We start from the raw sequence: 17,475 nt of genomic DNA on the forward strand, positions 1-17,475 counted from the left end.
TCTGTGTGTGTGTGTGTGTGTGTCAGCTCTGTGATTGTTCATACTCTGTGTGCATTTTCCTTTAATGTGTGACCCCTTTCAGCTTCAGCATGTAATCGTACATTAAAGCAAATTAATTGATGTATTAAGTTCTTCATTTCTGTGCGTTTCTACTTTCAGCTCTGTGACCTGTAATATCTGTGACCTGTAATATTACAATAGATTGTAGTGAATTAATAATTTATTATAGAAGAATATTTTAATTACAGATTATTTTTGCAAGATAGCGTAATTCATTGGTGCAAGCGAATGGGTTGTGGACAAGGTACAGCGTGTGAAGGCGTGATTTATGGAACTCCAAAACACTTTAACTTTGGTGAAGTGTGCTTCTTCCAGTTGTTTCGGTGTCTAAACCTAATTCTCTTCCCTTATATTTTCTCGTTCCCTTAATCAATCTCCTTTGCTCTCTTCTCTACTGTGTTCAATTTTTTTAAGGTTCATTAGCTAACTTGAGTAGGCCCTGTGGTGAGTCAAAAGGAGGACATGGACTCTCTGAGGACATGGTGTACAATATTTCTTTTAAGTAAAACTATATGGCCTAACTTTCCCATCACTATGGGTGATCCCCATCTATGTCACTAACTAAGGTGCTCATTATCAGTTGTGAACGTCCAAAGAAATAAGTCAGCTGTTCAAAACTACCCTTACGGTCCCTAACACGATGAAAACTAAGTTAGGTGAGGAGAATGACTCCTGAGGTTACTCCTAGTACCAGTCTATCGAATGCGCTTTAATACATAATCTGTAAATAGTCTCTTGTGACTTCTTGGATCAGTCTCTTCAAATTGGCTATTGCTTCTCTCTCCTCTTTGGAAATCCATTTTGGGGATCTCTTATAAGATCTATATTCTGTTGATCTCAGCGTTTCCTCTGAAGGTATTGTTGCACTGGTAGGCTTTCCCTTTAAGGTAATTACAGTTCTCCAGCATGGGGTCTGGCATGGATTCACATGCTCTTGAATATTCCCTGTCGTCAGGCTGGGAATCCTCAGTAAAAAAAAAAAAATGTTTCCTTTCACTTACAAACTGTATTTCTCTTCTAAACCAATCACTGTACTCTGGGTCATCCTGCCCCCAGCTACTCCTCTCCCTAAGCCCCTCCTCTGGCAGCCATCTTCAGATTTTTACCGCATGTTTAAGTATTGGGAGTCCTCGAGTTTTGCTATGTGAGCTACTTCTAGGTTTTTTCATTTTTCGACTGAAAAATGTTTCTATTTTTGTCAGAAAGAGCGTGTGTGCTCTTCTCTCCATCTGCCGACAGCGGGGACCTGTTTGTTGGTGAATTTCAAGCGCCCCGCAAGGGCGAGGATTGTCGAAGTTTCTTCAAGGTTTCCAGAAGGCCATCGGGCCTACTCCGTACCTCAGGCCATGACGGAGGAGAAGAAGGAAGGAAGATCCCTTTTCAGGCCCTGCAGCAGATGCGGGCTACGACAAACGCCTCCAATGCCTCTACTGTCTTCACCCGGACGACAAGGGAGTGCAAGATCTGCCTTGGCTTCTCTAAGAAAACGCTGAAGGATCGACAAAGTAGACTGGCGGTGTGGCTGTACACCAAGGCCTCTGTCCCGTGCCCCGGGCAGGGTCATGCCTCATGCAGGACTGGCCGGTCCGAGGAGCGGGCTTCTAAGTCTTTTGAGGGCGCCCCATCAGTGGGGGCCCAACACAAGGCCAAGCACTGCAAGTCCAGCTCCACTGGGGTCGCCGTGCAAGCGTGTCCCTCGATGGGCAGGGCACGATGAACATCACCATCTGCCTCCATCGCCAGCTAGTGATCGAGCTCCTCCTCAAAGAGGAAATCGGCCAACCCGGCTAAGCTGCAGTAGATGCCCGAGAAGCCTGGGGCTGAGGAAACGGTGTCAGACCTGGCCATGAAGGCCCAGGCGGCACAGGAGAAGTCGTCGTCGTCGACGATGGAGCTGGTCACGGCCGCTCTCACAAAGGCGAAAGGAGCTGACCCTGTGAGGGTAACCCCTACTGCGCCCAAGGTGTCCCTGCTTCTGAGGAGGGAAGCCAACATTGTGACTGTGGCAAAGCCGGCTGGCACACCGGAGAAGAGGATGAATCTCTGAGCCTGGGTGTGACCCCTCAGGGTGAAAAAAGGGAGGGGCGAAGAAGTCCCAGGCCATGGAAGTTTCATCCACAGATGATGAGGACCTGGAGTCCCTGCACACAAGGACGTGGAGGATGATGACGGCGCAGCCGAGGGATGTATCCCTAGACATACTATCAACCCTACACACATGAGTGTCGAAAATCTAAAAAAGGTTGCTGCGGACTCTGATTGCTGCGGCCCCCGAGCACCCTCTGGCTAAGAAGAGGAAGCGCCATCCAATGCCCCTGTTTCATCCTCCACACACGTGTTGGGCGACACCCTCTCCCCCAATTGCCCCCCCTCCCCGCTCGACACGGACACATCAATGACCGAAGACGACGATATCGTCACAGCTGGCAGGTCTCCTCAGCAGAGTGCGTCCCCACTGGATTAAGTGGTGTCATTTCATTCCATGGTCGCCAATGCCTCCGGACTCTTCCATCTTACGCACGAGGAAACCAAGAGGGAGGGTCTCCTGTACCAGAGGCACAAGCCTAGAGGAAGATCATCATGGCGGTGCCCCTACTGGACGACATTGGGGATGAGGGCCAGGCCCTCTTAAAGAACCCAGGCACGGCCCATGCAAGTGGGATAAGATGGAAAAAAAGTACAGTGTGCATCCAGGTGGCTACGGCCGCAACCATCGCCGGACTCGGTGGTTTCGCGACAAAAAGGTTGTTGAACCCTTCCTTGTCATCCCTGGCCCCTCCGGACAGCGAGGGAAAGAAGTTGGTCACCATGGGAAGGAAGGTTATTTACACTGCAGCGTCAACCATCAAGGCGGCCTATGCACTGGTGATCCTGGCCAGGCACAACAGGGAACTGTGGTACAAGGTGGGCCCGATTCTGGACTTCCTCCCAGACGACAAGAGGATGGAGGCGATTGCCCTCTTCCAGGAGGGGGAGGTGGCTTCGGCACATACCATCACAGTGCCACTGGACATCGCTGATACAGGGTTCCGACAGATGTGGAACAGTGTCTGCCCCAGTCGTCAAGGCTGGCTAAAGGCCATGAATTTTTGCCAGGAGGTACAGGCGAGGGTTCTGGAAATGCCATTCGATGGAGAATCTCTCTTTGGGAAGGCCGTCGATGAGTCCCTGCAGCGGCCATCAAGGCAGATGCAGAGACAGCCCGAGCCCGGGGCACTCTTCAGCAAAACCTCTCATCCTTTCGCTCCTCCAGAGGGAAGTCGGACAGATGGACAAAAGGTTTCTCCCCGTTGTACCGCCAGCCCTTCAGGTCCACGACCCAGGAGGCCTAAGGAGAGCATTCCAAGGCCTACAGTGGAGGTGGTCAGCGCCGCCGTGCTCCCGCAAAGCTGGACGCCGAAGCAGGACTGAACTGGCCAGGATGTCGGGCCCCCACCCATGCACCCCAGTGGGAGGCTGGCTGACTGGATTCATCAGCGAGTGGAAGATCACCACCGACAGATGGCTGCTGGACGCTCTCGCCCACAGACACACCCTGGAGTTTCAGCACAAGTGTCCGAGGATCCCTCCGGTGGCCCAGCGGGAACAGCACGTCCCTCAACTCTTGGAGGAGGTGCGGGCCATGCTGCGAAGAGGGGGCGATAGAGCTGGTTCCCCGACGACTCCGGGGCTCTGGAGTCTACTCTAGATACTTTTTAGTTAAAAAGAAAACCAGGGGCTGGAGGCCCATCCTAGACCTGCAGCATCTCAAAATGTGCAATTCCCAAAAATTCAGATTGGTCACGTTGCAGCATGTGCTCAGTCAACTGGAGGAAGGAGACTTCTTGATACCACTGGATCTGGAGGACACCTACTTCCACGTCCCCATTTGCAAGAAGCACCAGAAATTCCTACACTTCGTAGTGCACTCCCCTTCGGCCTGAAGGTGGCCCACAGGGTGTTCACGAAGTGCCTGGCACCTGTGGCGGCCCATCTGCGTCTGCGGAGGATACACGTGTAGCTGTACCTTGACGACTGGCTCATCCAGGCTGGTTCGCGAGACTTGGCCGTTGGACACAAAGAGACGATCGTCCAGCTGCTGACGGATCTCAGATTCTCCATCAATTATCCAAAGTCCTGCTTGACACCATTGCAGAACGTGCTGTTCCTGGGAGCCAGACTCGATACGGTCTCCAGGCTGGTGTCTACCCTCAGAGGAGAGGGTAGCGGCCATTCTGGGGAGAGTGCACCAGCTATTGTCAGTGAAGACTGCCACGCTGCGGACCATCAAGTCTCTGCTCGGCATGATGTCGTCTTGCATCCATGTTAGGTAAAGATTTGGGGTATTACCCTTTGGGTGCACTACAACAACCATAGCCTCCTGGCAGTAGGACCCAACCTTTGGTATAAGTTTGAACTTCTCTTTTTGGAACGATTGTTTCTTTTTCTTTTTTTTTTAATTGAATTTAGCTGAGTGAACTCAACTTTTTCAAAACATTTACATTTCCAAATTTACACAACATCACAAAACAAGAGGCAGAGAAGGAAAGTGATAAAAAGGAAAAACAAATGCCTTAAAACACATGAAACATATAAAGCATGTAGTCCATATAAAATACATATAACAATCCATATAAAAGCAGAAAGTCTTCAACACAAATGTGTAGTTGTTCAATGGTGCTTACATTGATGACAATCAAAGTATTTAGTTTATACAGAGGTTGTTAAAGAGCATCCCACAATGTCTATTACATATTAAGTAAGCTGTTACATAATAGCCTCATAAAAGCAACAGTTTTTCTTAGGAGCTCTAGACAACCACAGGGTCATTTGCAGCACTTATATTTAAAGCATTCATAAATTTAAAAGTTGCAACTGGAATGCTCATAACTTTGGTGGCCAGGATGGTTGGCCATCTATTTTCTGGAGACATCATACCAAAATAAGTCATATGCTTCCAGAAAAACTTTGCTCTCAAATCTATGAGAGCGGGCATTCCACTTACATGTTTCAAAGTTTCTCTAACAAATATATCAGAGCAATATCTACAGTAATTATCTTTTGCATTGATAAAATTCCTTCTTGCCAAAACATCTCGTGTCAAATACAAATTGAAACGTAAGCGTAAAATCACTGATCTCAGCTGTGGTAACGGTGCTCACATAAATATGATTCTAAGTCTTTACGTTTTTTTTGTTCAAATGCAGAGGCCTGAAAATCCTTGTAAGTAAGACATGTTGTTCTTGTTTCAGTCCAGTCCAACCTATATAGTTTATCCTTGGCTCGATCCGGATTGGTGATAAGAATGTCAATGGTCACATCCGCCTTCGCCAACATTTTCAAAATACATACTAACCAGGTTCGAACTAAAGCATGTGATGACGATAGCATATAAGCGGACAGGATTGCTAAAATGTTGTCGGTTTGTGTGTAGATTAGGCATTTGCGAAATAGGGCACATAGTCGCCAATCATATTCAGCCACTAATGAGGTGAGTCCCAACTCGTGTTCCATCCAAGGTCCTGGTATGCATTGTGGAAGATGAAGGACGCCCCTCCAAAATCTCGCCTCTAATTTGTTCAAAAACAACACTGAGATTATGTTTTTAGTCTCTAAACCATAAAGAATCGTTGGCATGACTTTCTGGCGCCAGTACATCACAGCAGATTTGATTGAAAATTTGCCGTATTTGTATACAATTAACTGTGTCTGCGATATGGCTGAGATTAGTTTGTGTACAAGCCTTTTTAGTTGTGAGTCAACATGCAGCATTCCATCAAATAGTATACCAAGATAGAGATAGGTCTGTACAGTCTCCAGGCTCACATCTTTGATCTTCCAATCCAATTTGGCTCTGTTGGTTAACCTTGGAGCATATAACACTATCTGAGTTTTCTTCAAATGGATGACTAATTCATTGTCATCTAGATAGGCACTTAGTGCAGACAAGAGATGCTGTAGGCCTGTCAGTGTTTTTGAAATCAAAACCAGGTCATCCGCGTACCACAAAGCCTTGATCGCAAAGTCGTTCATTTTCGGAGAATCCGAACACACTTGAAGAAAGGCCTCGGTCACATCATGTATGAAAAAGTTAGAGGGCTGAGGCAAGGATACACCCTTGCTTCAACCCTCTTGATGTCATGATTGCTGCGGAAAGAAGGCCCATTAGGGATAACCTGATTTTTATAGTGGTTTCTGAGTGCAAGGCATAAATGATGTCACATAAAGTAGCCGGGCAATTTGCATTCATCAATTTTCTCATTAACTTAACTCGTGAAACTGAGTTGAAGGCTGAGTGTAAGGCGACAAATGCAAAATAAATCGATTGTTTAGACGTTAGTGCTTGTGATTTAAGGGCATTAAGAGTTAGGAGGTTCACTGCAGCTCCCAATACAGCAATAAAACCTGTCTGATTCGTATCATGTTGCTTACATGTTTTTGCCCACAGGCTAAAATCTCTCAAGACTAATCTTGAGAAAATTTTGCCCGGGGCATCGAGCAAGGCGATTGGTCGGTAGCTTGAAAGTGCACCCCGGTCACCTTTCTTAAAAATTGGTACAATCAAAGATGATTTCCACGAGGCCGGTAATTTTCTAGAATGTAAGATCTGTTGAAATACATTATTAAGGATACTAGCCCACTTCGTTGGATGTTGCTTAAACATAAAATTACTCAAGCCATCCAGCCCTTCTGCACGGGAGGATGAGGATTTGTTTGAGATCCTCTATTATTTCTTTGGAGCATTCTAAGTTCCACCCCACTGTAGATTGGTTTTCATACCTATATTTATCAAAATTCTCGTCAGCGTATAGGTGTGAAAAATGGTCAAGCCGTAGGACTTTGGAGACCCCATTCAGTGGAACGCTTGCTTGGATTTGATTAGATGTTTTGCCAAGCAAGGCCCACACTTCGGCAGAAATTTTGTTATGTACCAAGCTCATTAACTCCTCACTATCGGTTTGAAATAGTTTGGCTTTTCTTGAGCGAGTCCAGTTTCAATGCTTACACTTGGTCGCTCTTCGCGCCTGATTACGTTTACTTGGCGAAAGTCTAGCAATAAATCTGAACTCTCTCCTATAAGCAGCTCTAGTTTGTTGTGCAGGTAAGTCAAACCTATGATTATGGTTAGGACGGCATGTACCTTTGTCAAGATGGATGTTTCTGAAAGAGGACAAGATCTCTACATAGGACTCAAGATAAGTCCAACTGATTTTGTACAGCCTCATTTAGGGCATCAAGTGAGTTATCAGTCCATCTAAATCGGGTTTTCGCATTGTTAACTGACAGTATCTGATTGAACCACTGTTGGTTATTCTCAGACAGCTTAAGGTCCCATTGCCAAAATAGTGTGAGAAGATGATGGTCGCTGACTGTTTGTTGTATTATTTCAAATTTGGTGACCTTGTGAAATAAGGTATCAGTCATATATATATATAGTCTTTGATGGATTTCGACATACCTCGTGTGATGAGGTGGGATATCTCCCATTTTAGAGCCATTTGCCATATGGAAATTGCGATCCGCGACACACTTAACCCACCTCTCCTTATCGTGTGCATGTGGTGATTTTCTCAGCCCAATGCAATCAAGATTCAGATCCCCTACCAAAACAGTGGCTAGAATATTATGAGCTTGTGTTACGAACTCTAATACGCTAGATAGGTCTTTGTAAAATGTATCGTCTGAAATGCCAACCGGATTGCGGTACAAATTAATTAATGCTAGGGATTGAGTGGCGTTAGATATCTTAACCAATTGTATGAAATTATTCTGCGAAGCCCACTCAGTTATAGTCAAACCTCTGTTTGTTTTTACCGCAACCAAAAGGCCTGAGGTGGGCCTTCCCCTTTGAGCAGCCATCGCTGGCAACAAAATGACATCATGATCATCCCATGCTGGAGCTACCAGCAACCAGGTCTCCTGGAGTGCCACTATGTCATATTGATTTATGGGATGGTTTATGCCCCATTGCAGGCGAGTGTGTCCTCTGGTATTCCAACTAACTAGAGAGGATGTATTTGTAGTGTTTTCAGTTAGTGGTTATGCTTTCATGATATGCACTTTCTCTCGTTGTGGGGTTGAAGTAGGGCCACAATATGAGCATGAGCAAATGGGGTGACATTGTGATTCTGGGATTGGAATCTCCTTGCACGCAAGGGTTGACTTTCTTTCTTGAATCGGGCGTTCAGGATCCTGTGCGACCAGGAAGCCCATCTTAAATAAGTCAATTTTAGCTTTCCAAATTGAATTCAGGACCAAGCCTGATTTAATCCATAGTCGCACAATGGACACATTTTGATCACAAACAAATTCAACTTGATCGATATCCCTTGATGATATGTCTTCCAAGTTGTCTACATCTCCACAAATGTTCAATATACTTGTGCAGCATAAATCATATCTTTCAAAAGGAGCATGACGACATTTTACAATGAGTGAATGATAATTTTTGAAAGTATTTTATTCTCCTGTCAACTTGATCTGGCAGTGTCATTATTAGTCGCGAGTTTTTGTTTTGAGCTGCTGTTAAAGCAGAATCGACTTGAGGGCGGGTTCATTTTGAGACCGCAAACAATCATTTGATTGTTTAAGTGGGAGACGAGCGTCCACTACTACTTTCGTTATGGATCGATTGACATACATTGATTGGGAGACTGCCTCTCCCATAACAGGAAATGGGGGTTTAACCACCTTAGCTTGTGTGACGCGTTGTAATAAATATGCATCAACTGCTGCTTTGATTGATGTCATACGATCTTGTAAGGCATTATCTTCTGCAAGTTCAGTTGTTTTATTTCACCCTGAGCTCATTTCCATATCTAAATTTACTTGTACTTCTTGTGCAGGGTTTTCTTTGTCTTTCGCCATTCTATGCACCTCATTTGACAAATTCTCAATTAGGTTCAATATTTCAGTCAAGGGTGCATAATTCGAAGGAGGTGTTTTTATGTGGGAGATCAACAACAGCCACTTTGTGACTGTGCACAGTCACCATTGGTACGTGAGTTACAGTTGGAATCGTCAATACTGTAACTGGAGCCTGTGAGGGTTTTGACAAGTGTGGTTGCTTTATTGATTGAATTAGAGGAGGCACAAGGGGCATAGACTTATCTGACTGGACTGGCCTTGTCGCCTTCCGAGTGGCCGCTTTTGTTTTGGTCACAGTCCGTTTCGGACGGTTTGTAAGACTCGTATTTGGAGTAAGGCATCAGCAGGGTCACCACAAACCTTGGACCGAGATTTATTTGTGCTCCTATCTAAACTAATCCATGAGTCATTTAAGTTGATAACTTTAAGTGTGCTTTGCTCAACAGGACACATTATATTCTTGAACAAGAGCAACACCGATAGGACTCGCACTATTTAAATTTCTCAACAAGGAATGTGGTTCAGTTATTCCTTCGTTTTCTCTCATGTTTACACCATTCCTAGAATAGTGAGTGTCTGCAGCTAATTTTGAAATCTAGTCAAGTATTTGTTGTATCTGACTGGATTGTTGTGTGATTTTCATGTCTAAGCATTCAAATAATTTGAATAAACTTGCAAACGTTGTGTTTACAGCTGCCAGAGTAATTTCAATGAGAGCTAGATTTTCCGTTGGGTTGTCAGAGTTATTGATCGGGAGACGGCGCTGTGGTGTGGGTTGTAAAAAGTAATCGGCAATGGAGTGGATGGACGTGTCCATGGAACCTGGGGCACCATAATCTCTTGTGCTGTGTGTAGTGCTCAATTTACCCGTGCTCGCATGTATGGATATATCCGACAATACAGGCAACACTTCACTAAGCTCGTTCACAGGTGACATGTGTTTACCATTACTTATGTGTTTTTTAGACGTTTGGGGTATTGTCAAAATGGTAAGATCAGAAATGCTAGATGTGATAGTCTCCTTAAATAATCCACTCGTAGTTGGTACAGAAGGAAGTATAGTACCCAGGGTCATGGGCAACACCGCTTCCTCTGGGTGCAAGTCCTCCGACATACACTCCTTTTGCTTAGCACAGAAGGAGCGGATGTCTCGATTAGTGAGCGGAGTTCTCAAAACTGGGGTGAGGGTGATCGTTTTTCTCGAAGTGCGAGATGTGGGTGTTAACCTCTTGCTAACCATTGAAGGAGTATTTAACAACAAACCTAATGATTCAGGCATGTTCGATTTTAAAGTATACGGGCGATGTGACATGAACTCGTGTTTTCCCTCACAGCAGACACGCCTGTTTTACCCAGTTCACACAAAGCCCAATGTAAGGACAATACTGCCCACTTAAGCCACATACAAAGTATAATACAATTAAGCAATCAACATAACAGTACCTATTCAAACGTGATTCTAAGCAGCAGCACGCAGCACCACGGCAAAGCAGCTAAGCGGTACTTGCAGGTACTTGACTTGGAGCGTGCGCGCACATGCACAATATATAGTACGCCTCTAGAGAGGTGCGTTTACTTTCTACCAGCCTACAGAAAGCAGGAAAAAAAGGCACAGTAAGTAGAGTTTGTATCAACGTGCAGAATCACGCGGCTAAGCGGTACTTGCAGGTACTTGGCTTGGTGTGCGCGCGCTTGTGCGCGTGCATGCACAATATATAGTACGCCTCTCAAGGGGCACGTTTACTTTCCACAAGCCTTCTGGGCCAGTTAGTTCACATCCAGAAAGGGTCCAAGGATTCAAGTAGATGACCTTTCCAGCCGCTGTATCAACGTGCAGAATCATATTGCTGCCTGTCATCACCCATGTGTCTTGTTACAGCTGCCTGTGACAAGCCTTAAAGGATCATGTCTGTGGTTCACTGCTGCTAAGGTCATGCTCTTCACTTTGAGGGGTTCCTGAAGAGAGCGCAACAACATTTTTGATCGTGTTTTCTTTGTCCTGTCATTTCCTATGGCTTTGATAGCAGACCCTGCAACTGCAACCAACACTAGGACCAAAACTAAATAGCAGCACCAAAAGTGACCTCTGTATTCACGATTCCTGGGATTCCTAGATGGCATTAATCAGCCTAATTGGTTGCTGATCCTCTTCTCTAGGATCTCTGGGCTCTGTGTGAAGTCCTTCAAGATCCCCTGATCGCAAAGGGACTTCTGCTCCTGCTCCATCGTCTTTCTCTGGCCCACTGGTCATCGATCCTGGGCCTAGGTGTCTTCTGGTGTGCTCTTGAAGACTCTCCAGTGCTTTAGTTGCCACCTCTTTGGCTCCAGTGACCCACAGGTAATGCTTACTTAAGTTCACCATAACTGTAACTAACCTACAGACTTTGTGATGTTGAACTTTATGGGTATACTTTTCAAACTATCTTTAACTTCTTAGAAGTACTGTTACAAGCTTCCACGCCTGGCTCTGGGGACTTAAACTGGGGTGACCCTGGGAGCTGGTGCCTCCCCAAGCAAGAGGAGGATGTGCCCAAAGGTGGTATGGGGGCGAAGATCCCCCAGTCACCCTTACTTAGTCACTGTCGCATGGCGGAAAGTGCTTAGTAAAATAACTAACTCCATGCTTTTTTTAATCTTATTTTTTCTTAATTTGCATGTTTTTCTTAAAGTTTGCCATTTTTTTTTGCTGCATACTAGATCACACTTTATACTTGGGGCATTATCAACTAGCAGGCCTTTTCGTTTTAGGGAACCATACTTTTGCAGTTTCTAGCACATACCTTCTTTCACGATGATATGCATGCTCTGTTAAAAGTACTACATTTCCTGACTCCCACCAGTGTGGGCAACCCCTGTGCATCATTTTTGGCCACTGGTAGAGCACAGAAGACTTGCTTCAGTGCCGGATGGTGCTAGCCACTCGGCCTCGTCTGATTAATTTTCTTTTTTTCTGCCCCTGTGACACCTTCGGGATAGAAGAAAGTTCCATCTCAAGCTTTAGCTCTCTTCTCACTCCCGCATTCCAATTTCCTTTCTCTTTCCGGTTTCCCATATTCATCAACAAATACCCCTGCTTATCCCTTGCAAAGCTACAATGTTGTAGGTCAGCTCGCAATGAGAATAAATGATCAGTTCGTAGCTGCCTTGGTCACATGTTTTCACCCAACATGGTCTCAATTAATAGGGCTGACTCAACACTACATTTCGTTTCTCTACCTCCAACGCCTCTATTGAGAGAATCCAGCTCCTGGCGAGTTGCCCTCCTTAATGCACGTTCCCTTGTGTGCCACACCATGGAAATAAACGTTCTCATCAGTCTGGATCTGAATTTATTTGCTTTATTAGAAACCTGGCTTACCACCTCCTCTGGTCCTGTACTCAGTCACCATACCCGAAGGTTATTCTGTTGTGAACATCAATAGGAACTCTGGCAGATGCAGCAGTGTTGCCTTGATACATATATCTTCAATTATTTTGCATCTTCTGCCTGTGCAGAGCGAGGGCTGTGATATACTAAGCATCAAAATGGCATCCACCACTTCACATACCTCTATAATATTGCCCCTACCCAAAGCACGGTAGAGAGTTACATGATCTTCTCCTTGATCTTCTATTGTCCACTTTGAAGCCAGAGGATAATCAATAATTCCAGAAGACTTCCATTTGGGTTTCACTGATTCCTCCTATCTTTACGCATTAGATCTGTGACTAGTTATCAGGACCTTGCGTTTCAACCCAAATGCATTCTTCGACATCCATGCAAAGGGCTGCATTTTAGGTAGGATACTATCAAGAAATGTTTCCATAAACATTTTTCATGGCAATATCATTTACTGATCTAATCATCGTTGTATTCTATTAAATGTGGTTACTCAATAAGGCAGTGATCAAATCTCTTAGCTGCCAATCATGTTACGTACCGCATGAAAAGTGATATATGCCCTAGGGAGGCTCCTAGAGAATTATTTTAAACCTTAATGCTCAATTAGCTAAGGTAGCCAATACCTATAATTCCATGATTACGTCTGTGTTGGACCAAGAGGGTCCATTTAAAAACAGAGGGCCTCATTACACGGTAGGCGGTAACCATGGCGCTATTAGCGCCATGGTTGCCGCCGGTATTTTACCGTTTCCGCCTTGGTGAATGGCAGAATTACCGCCCTACTCCAAGGTGAGCGGGGGCGTTAATTCCCCATTCACCAAGGCACTTCCCCATTCCCATGTTTGCCCCCATAGGGCTCAATGGGAATGGGGAAGGAGGTAATTACGGTACTGCAAATTGCGGTACCATAATTAGCACCAAGGTCCCTTAGCGGGCCCGTTCCTTAACGGCTGGTAAAACCAGCCGTTAAGGTCGGGTCCCGCAAAGGGACATCGTAGTAAAGCGGTAAGGGTTTACTGGTACCGGTGCCCTTACCGGTACCGGTAAACCCTTACCGCCTACCGTGTAATGAGGCCCAGAGTCTCTTATTCCCCCCAAGTATTTGGTACAAACATTTTAGTGTGCTCTACAAAAATGAAAAGGCCGATCAACAGGAGCTACCTCTGCAACACACTATGTGCATTGCATTCCTGCTACTTTTTCAATTAGTGAGGTGGAAGAGGCCCTTAATGGTTTAGGTGGTGGGAAAGCCTATTGATTTGCTGAAAGATGAGCCACGAGTATGGTCCCCACTGCTGAAATCTGTGTTCAATTTTGGGACAGGGACAGGGGGTGTCCCAAGATCTTGGCACAAAGCCATAATAATTCCTTTGTAGAAGAAGGGCGACAATAAGAATCTGGGTAACTACAGACCCATATCGCTTTTGGATGCAGTGGGCAAAGTGTATGCAAAAGGGCTGTTGACCCACGTACAAGATTTTGGCTTTAGAGAACAGTATTATTAATCACCTCCAAGCTGGGCTTTCCCCTGGTGTAAGCACAATAGACCAATGTGTCAGGTTGAATGTAATACTGGCCAAATATGTGTCTTCGCAACAAGTTAGAGTCTATGCCATATTTATAGTTCTCCGTACAGTGTTCGACAGCGTTTCCTGTTACAAACTGTGGTCTGTGCTGAGAGAGAAGGGAGTGCCCGGGCCTTTATTGGCTGCTATACAGAACCTTTATTCTGACAATAGGGCATCAGTGAAATGGGGGTTAGACGGTGAGCTCACAGATTCCTTTTCTGTAAAGAGGGGGATCTTGCCAGGGGTGTGTGCTTGTCCCCTCCTCTATTGTTAGTACATTAACGCTATAATAGTCGAACTGTTGGTCTCTGGCCTAGATATTCCCAGCTTCGTTTTATGCAGACGACACTGTTATTTTGTCCACCACCCTGATGGGGTTGAGGCATAATTTGAGGGTCTTCATCAAGGTATTGGTATTTGGACGGAAAAGCCGTAAAAAGGCCAAATCGTGTGTTTTGGTAGATGAGTACGAATTAGAGCAAGTATGCCACTACGATAACCTGGGGATCAGGTTTTCGAATGACCTTACGTGGACGGCCCATCTTGCAAAGGCCACAGCAACACTGGAAAGGTATAGCACTGGAATGTGCAGTTTTTATAATGGGCACGGCAAGGGTGATATCTCCTTAGCGCTAAAATTGAATAAAGCCCATGGTTGGGCAGCTGCCTCATACGGGGCTGAGCTGTGGGCACATTGCAAAACTACTGCATTAAATGTAATTGACGACAATATTTTACGGGGTGTACACATGGAATCCAAGGGCGCCCCTATGGCCAGCCTGATCTGGGAATGCAAATTTAAGTCCATCAGTGAAGTGCTAGTAAATAAGCCATTACAATATTGGATCAGACTATGGAGTACACCAGAAGTAGTGAAGTCCTGAGAGCTGCTTGCAAACTTAGAGCATTACTGGTTCTGGCTTGTTCCCATGGTTTAGGTCCATTCAAAAGCCCTTTGAGGAATTGAACTTGATTAGCATATGGGCTAACCCAGAGGTGATATCATCTAGCTCAAAGATGCTAGCTAAGAAAAAGTGCCATGAAGCCACTATTAGGGAAATGAAGAGGGCGTGTGTTGAATTAAGAACGGGTGCCCTATACATAATATCCAAGCAATTAAATGGCTTTGAACTTTATTTGGATTGCTTGACCCCTGCATATGCCCGAGCCCTATTTATCCAACTGCGCAATAATACCCTGAAGGTGGAAGTTTTTACAGCAAGATGGTCAAATACAACAGATGTCAAATGCAAAGTGTGCGGGAACCTGCAGGAATCTATAAAACATTTCTTGTTATTCTGTCCAGGGTACAGTACACTGAGGAAGTACTACTTGCTGTCACTATTCCGCCTCAGGGGTATTTGAACGATTGAATCAGCAGTTCCATTCTGTAAAAGTACAGTGGATTTAAACTCAGTTTATTTTGTCACTAAGTACTTGCACAGAGCCTGGCTACAAAGAGTAAAAATGCAAAACGAGAGTCTGATTGGAAATCATGTTATCATTAATGAACTATAGTGTGAAATAATGTTGTTTTTTAAAAAGAATCTCAAGTTCTAAACATTTATATTTGTATTAGTAGATTAAATTAGCTGGGTGCTACTGTATTGTATTTAAAGGACTACTGGTGTCCATGTGTTTTTTATAATTGTGATGTTAAAATGCTTTTATGGTTTTAAGCCGAATAAAGATATGTTAGAAGAACTACTACTTAATGGCCACAAGCAAAGCAAAGCATGCTACGTTAAAAATCTGCATGCCTTAAAAACCAAGTGCGAGCCTCTCAGAGTAAATGGTAAAAATATCCTACCTCTCCATATTTTTTAGCTTAAATCATGTCAGAAAAACTAAACCCATAGACATGCTATTTTTGGAGGCAAGGACATCTCATAATGTACAAGTTGCAGCGGTATCTAATTCCATGAAGATGTTTTTCAAGATTCTGCCACGACTCAGCTCCTCTAATCGTATGGACATGGGCCCTCCACCCTCAATCACTTAGTGTAATGAACTTCAAACATGCTTTACAAACAGAATATCGGTAATTATGACTGAGGCCCAGGAGAGCGACTCCCAAACCATAGAGGACCAGTATTTTCTTAAGCACAGTGAACATATCTGCTCCTAGAACAAGCCCAGAAAACTCTGGTGTCCGAAGTTAAGAGCTGAACTCTAAAAAGCCCCCGCTTTGTCAAATGAGGCCGGCTACTGTATCGAGTGGATATGAACCCATAGGGAGAAGCAGGCAACTACCACAAACTCCTGGTTCCAAAGCAGTTCCGAAAGGCTGTGTTAGAACGTGATTACTCCAACTTGAAGGCAGGAACCTGGGATTGTAGAAATCCCAAAAGACATTGCTGAGGATATTTTACTGGCTAGGGTTATATGCAGAAGTCGAACAATTCTGCTCAACCTGCCCAGTTTGCTAGAAGACATCTCCAGCTGATGTACCCCATGCTCCATGTGAGGGGTCAGAAATGCAAAACGGACAAAAAGGTAACGTTTTTTAAAAATATTTACCATTTATTAAATGAAAAGGGGTTAGATAAATGCCTATCTTTCCCTATCCTAACAAGGATGGCCCTACATAGCAAACTAAAACTAGAAGAATGGCCTAGTGTCCAAAAAGTATTTGACCCTCACACTAATATACACAACAAAAGCGTATACAGAATGTGTGGCTGTCTTCAGTTCAACAAAACAGTATACAACAGTATAAATGTTCAAACTTGTAGGTTTTAGAAAGTACTCCTTCTGGCCATGTTTGGGGTCCCGTCCCCTGGATCAATTCAGGAATAGACTTGTAAAAGTTCTGATTCAACACATTTCTGTTCAGTTCAACACAAAATGTCTTTTCCCCCAACTACATCCTTCCACTTGGAAGTAAATGTGTCTTCTACAAATATTTGCTTACAATCAAAGCAATTGTTGTTTTCCACAAAATCCTTCTTGATAAAGCAAATGTCTCTCACAAAACCCAAGTTCATAAACCAAGGCAATTGTTCTCCTTGGGATGTAAAGCAATTATTAGCATACCAAACTTATTCTTCCAATGGAATACTTTTGTCAGGCTAGCACAGCAACTACCTTTGGTAATGCAACAGTTTGTCAAAATGATAAGAGTTAACAATTTCTTTCCACCACACATTCTTTTCACAAACGCACTTATTCAAAACATCATCATCTTCCCTGGCCTGCCAGGATAAACTACTATGATGCCTTTCCTGGGGGACTCGCCTGCCAGGAAGAAAAAAACTCCTACATCTACCATTGATCTTAGTGGCAATATTTGTTACAAGATTCGCCACACCAGTATCCCATGTGAGGAGGGCTGAACAATGGCTGCCTCTTTTTATATCGTCTTGGCTGTTGGCAATGCGGGTTACAGGTTTCCCTCAGTTGGTATCCCATAAAGGGGGAATTGCGCCCTTGTCGCCTCTGTACATTATTTGTTCGGTATTCAAAATTGTTTACTGTCGGTTGTCCTGCTCGGGTCGCCCCGGGGTCAGCTTTAACTTAGGCCAACTCAAAGGTCTTCTTTGTCATCTCCGCTTCATTGTCTGCTGCTGCAGCGAACCTCCTCTGTACTGCCCGCTCTGCTGTCGGCTCCTGCATAAC

General features: G+C 44.6%; 1 protein-coding gene across 4 annotated transcripts in view; it reads left to right on the forward strand.

The window, feature by feature from the left end:
• Nucleotides 1-17,475, forward strand: part of LPIN2 (lipin 2) — an 819,298-nt gene that overhangs the window by 437,037 nt on the left and 364,786 nt on the right. The gene's annotated exons all lie outside the window — the stretch shown is intronic.

The sequence above is a fragment of the Ambystoma mexicanum genome, chromosome 5q (assembly GCF_040938575.1).
Source record: "Ambystoma mexicanum isolate Mex_15411 chromosome 5q, UKY_AmexF1_1, whole genome shotgun sequence".
Classification (NCBI taxonomy): Eukaryota; Metazoa; Chordata; class Amphibia; order Caudata; family Ambystomatidae; genus Ambystoma; species Ambystoma mexicanum.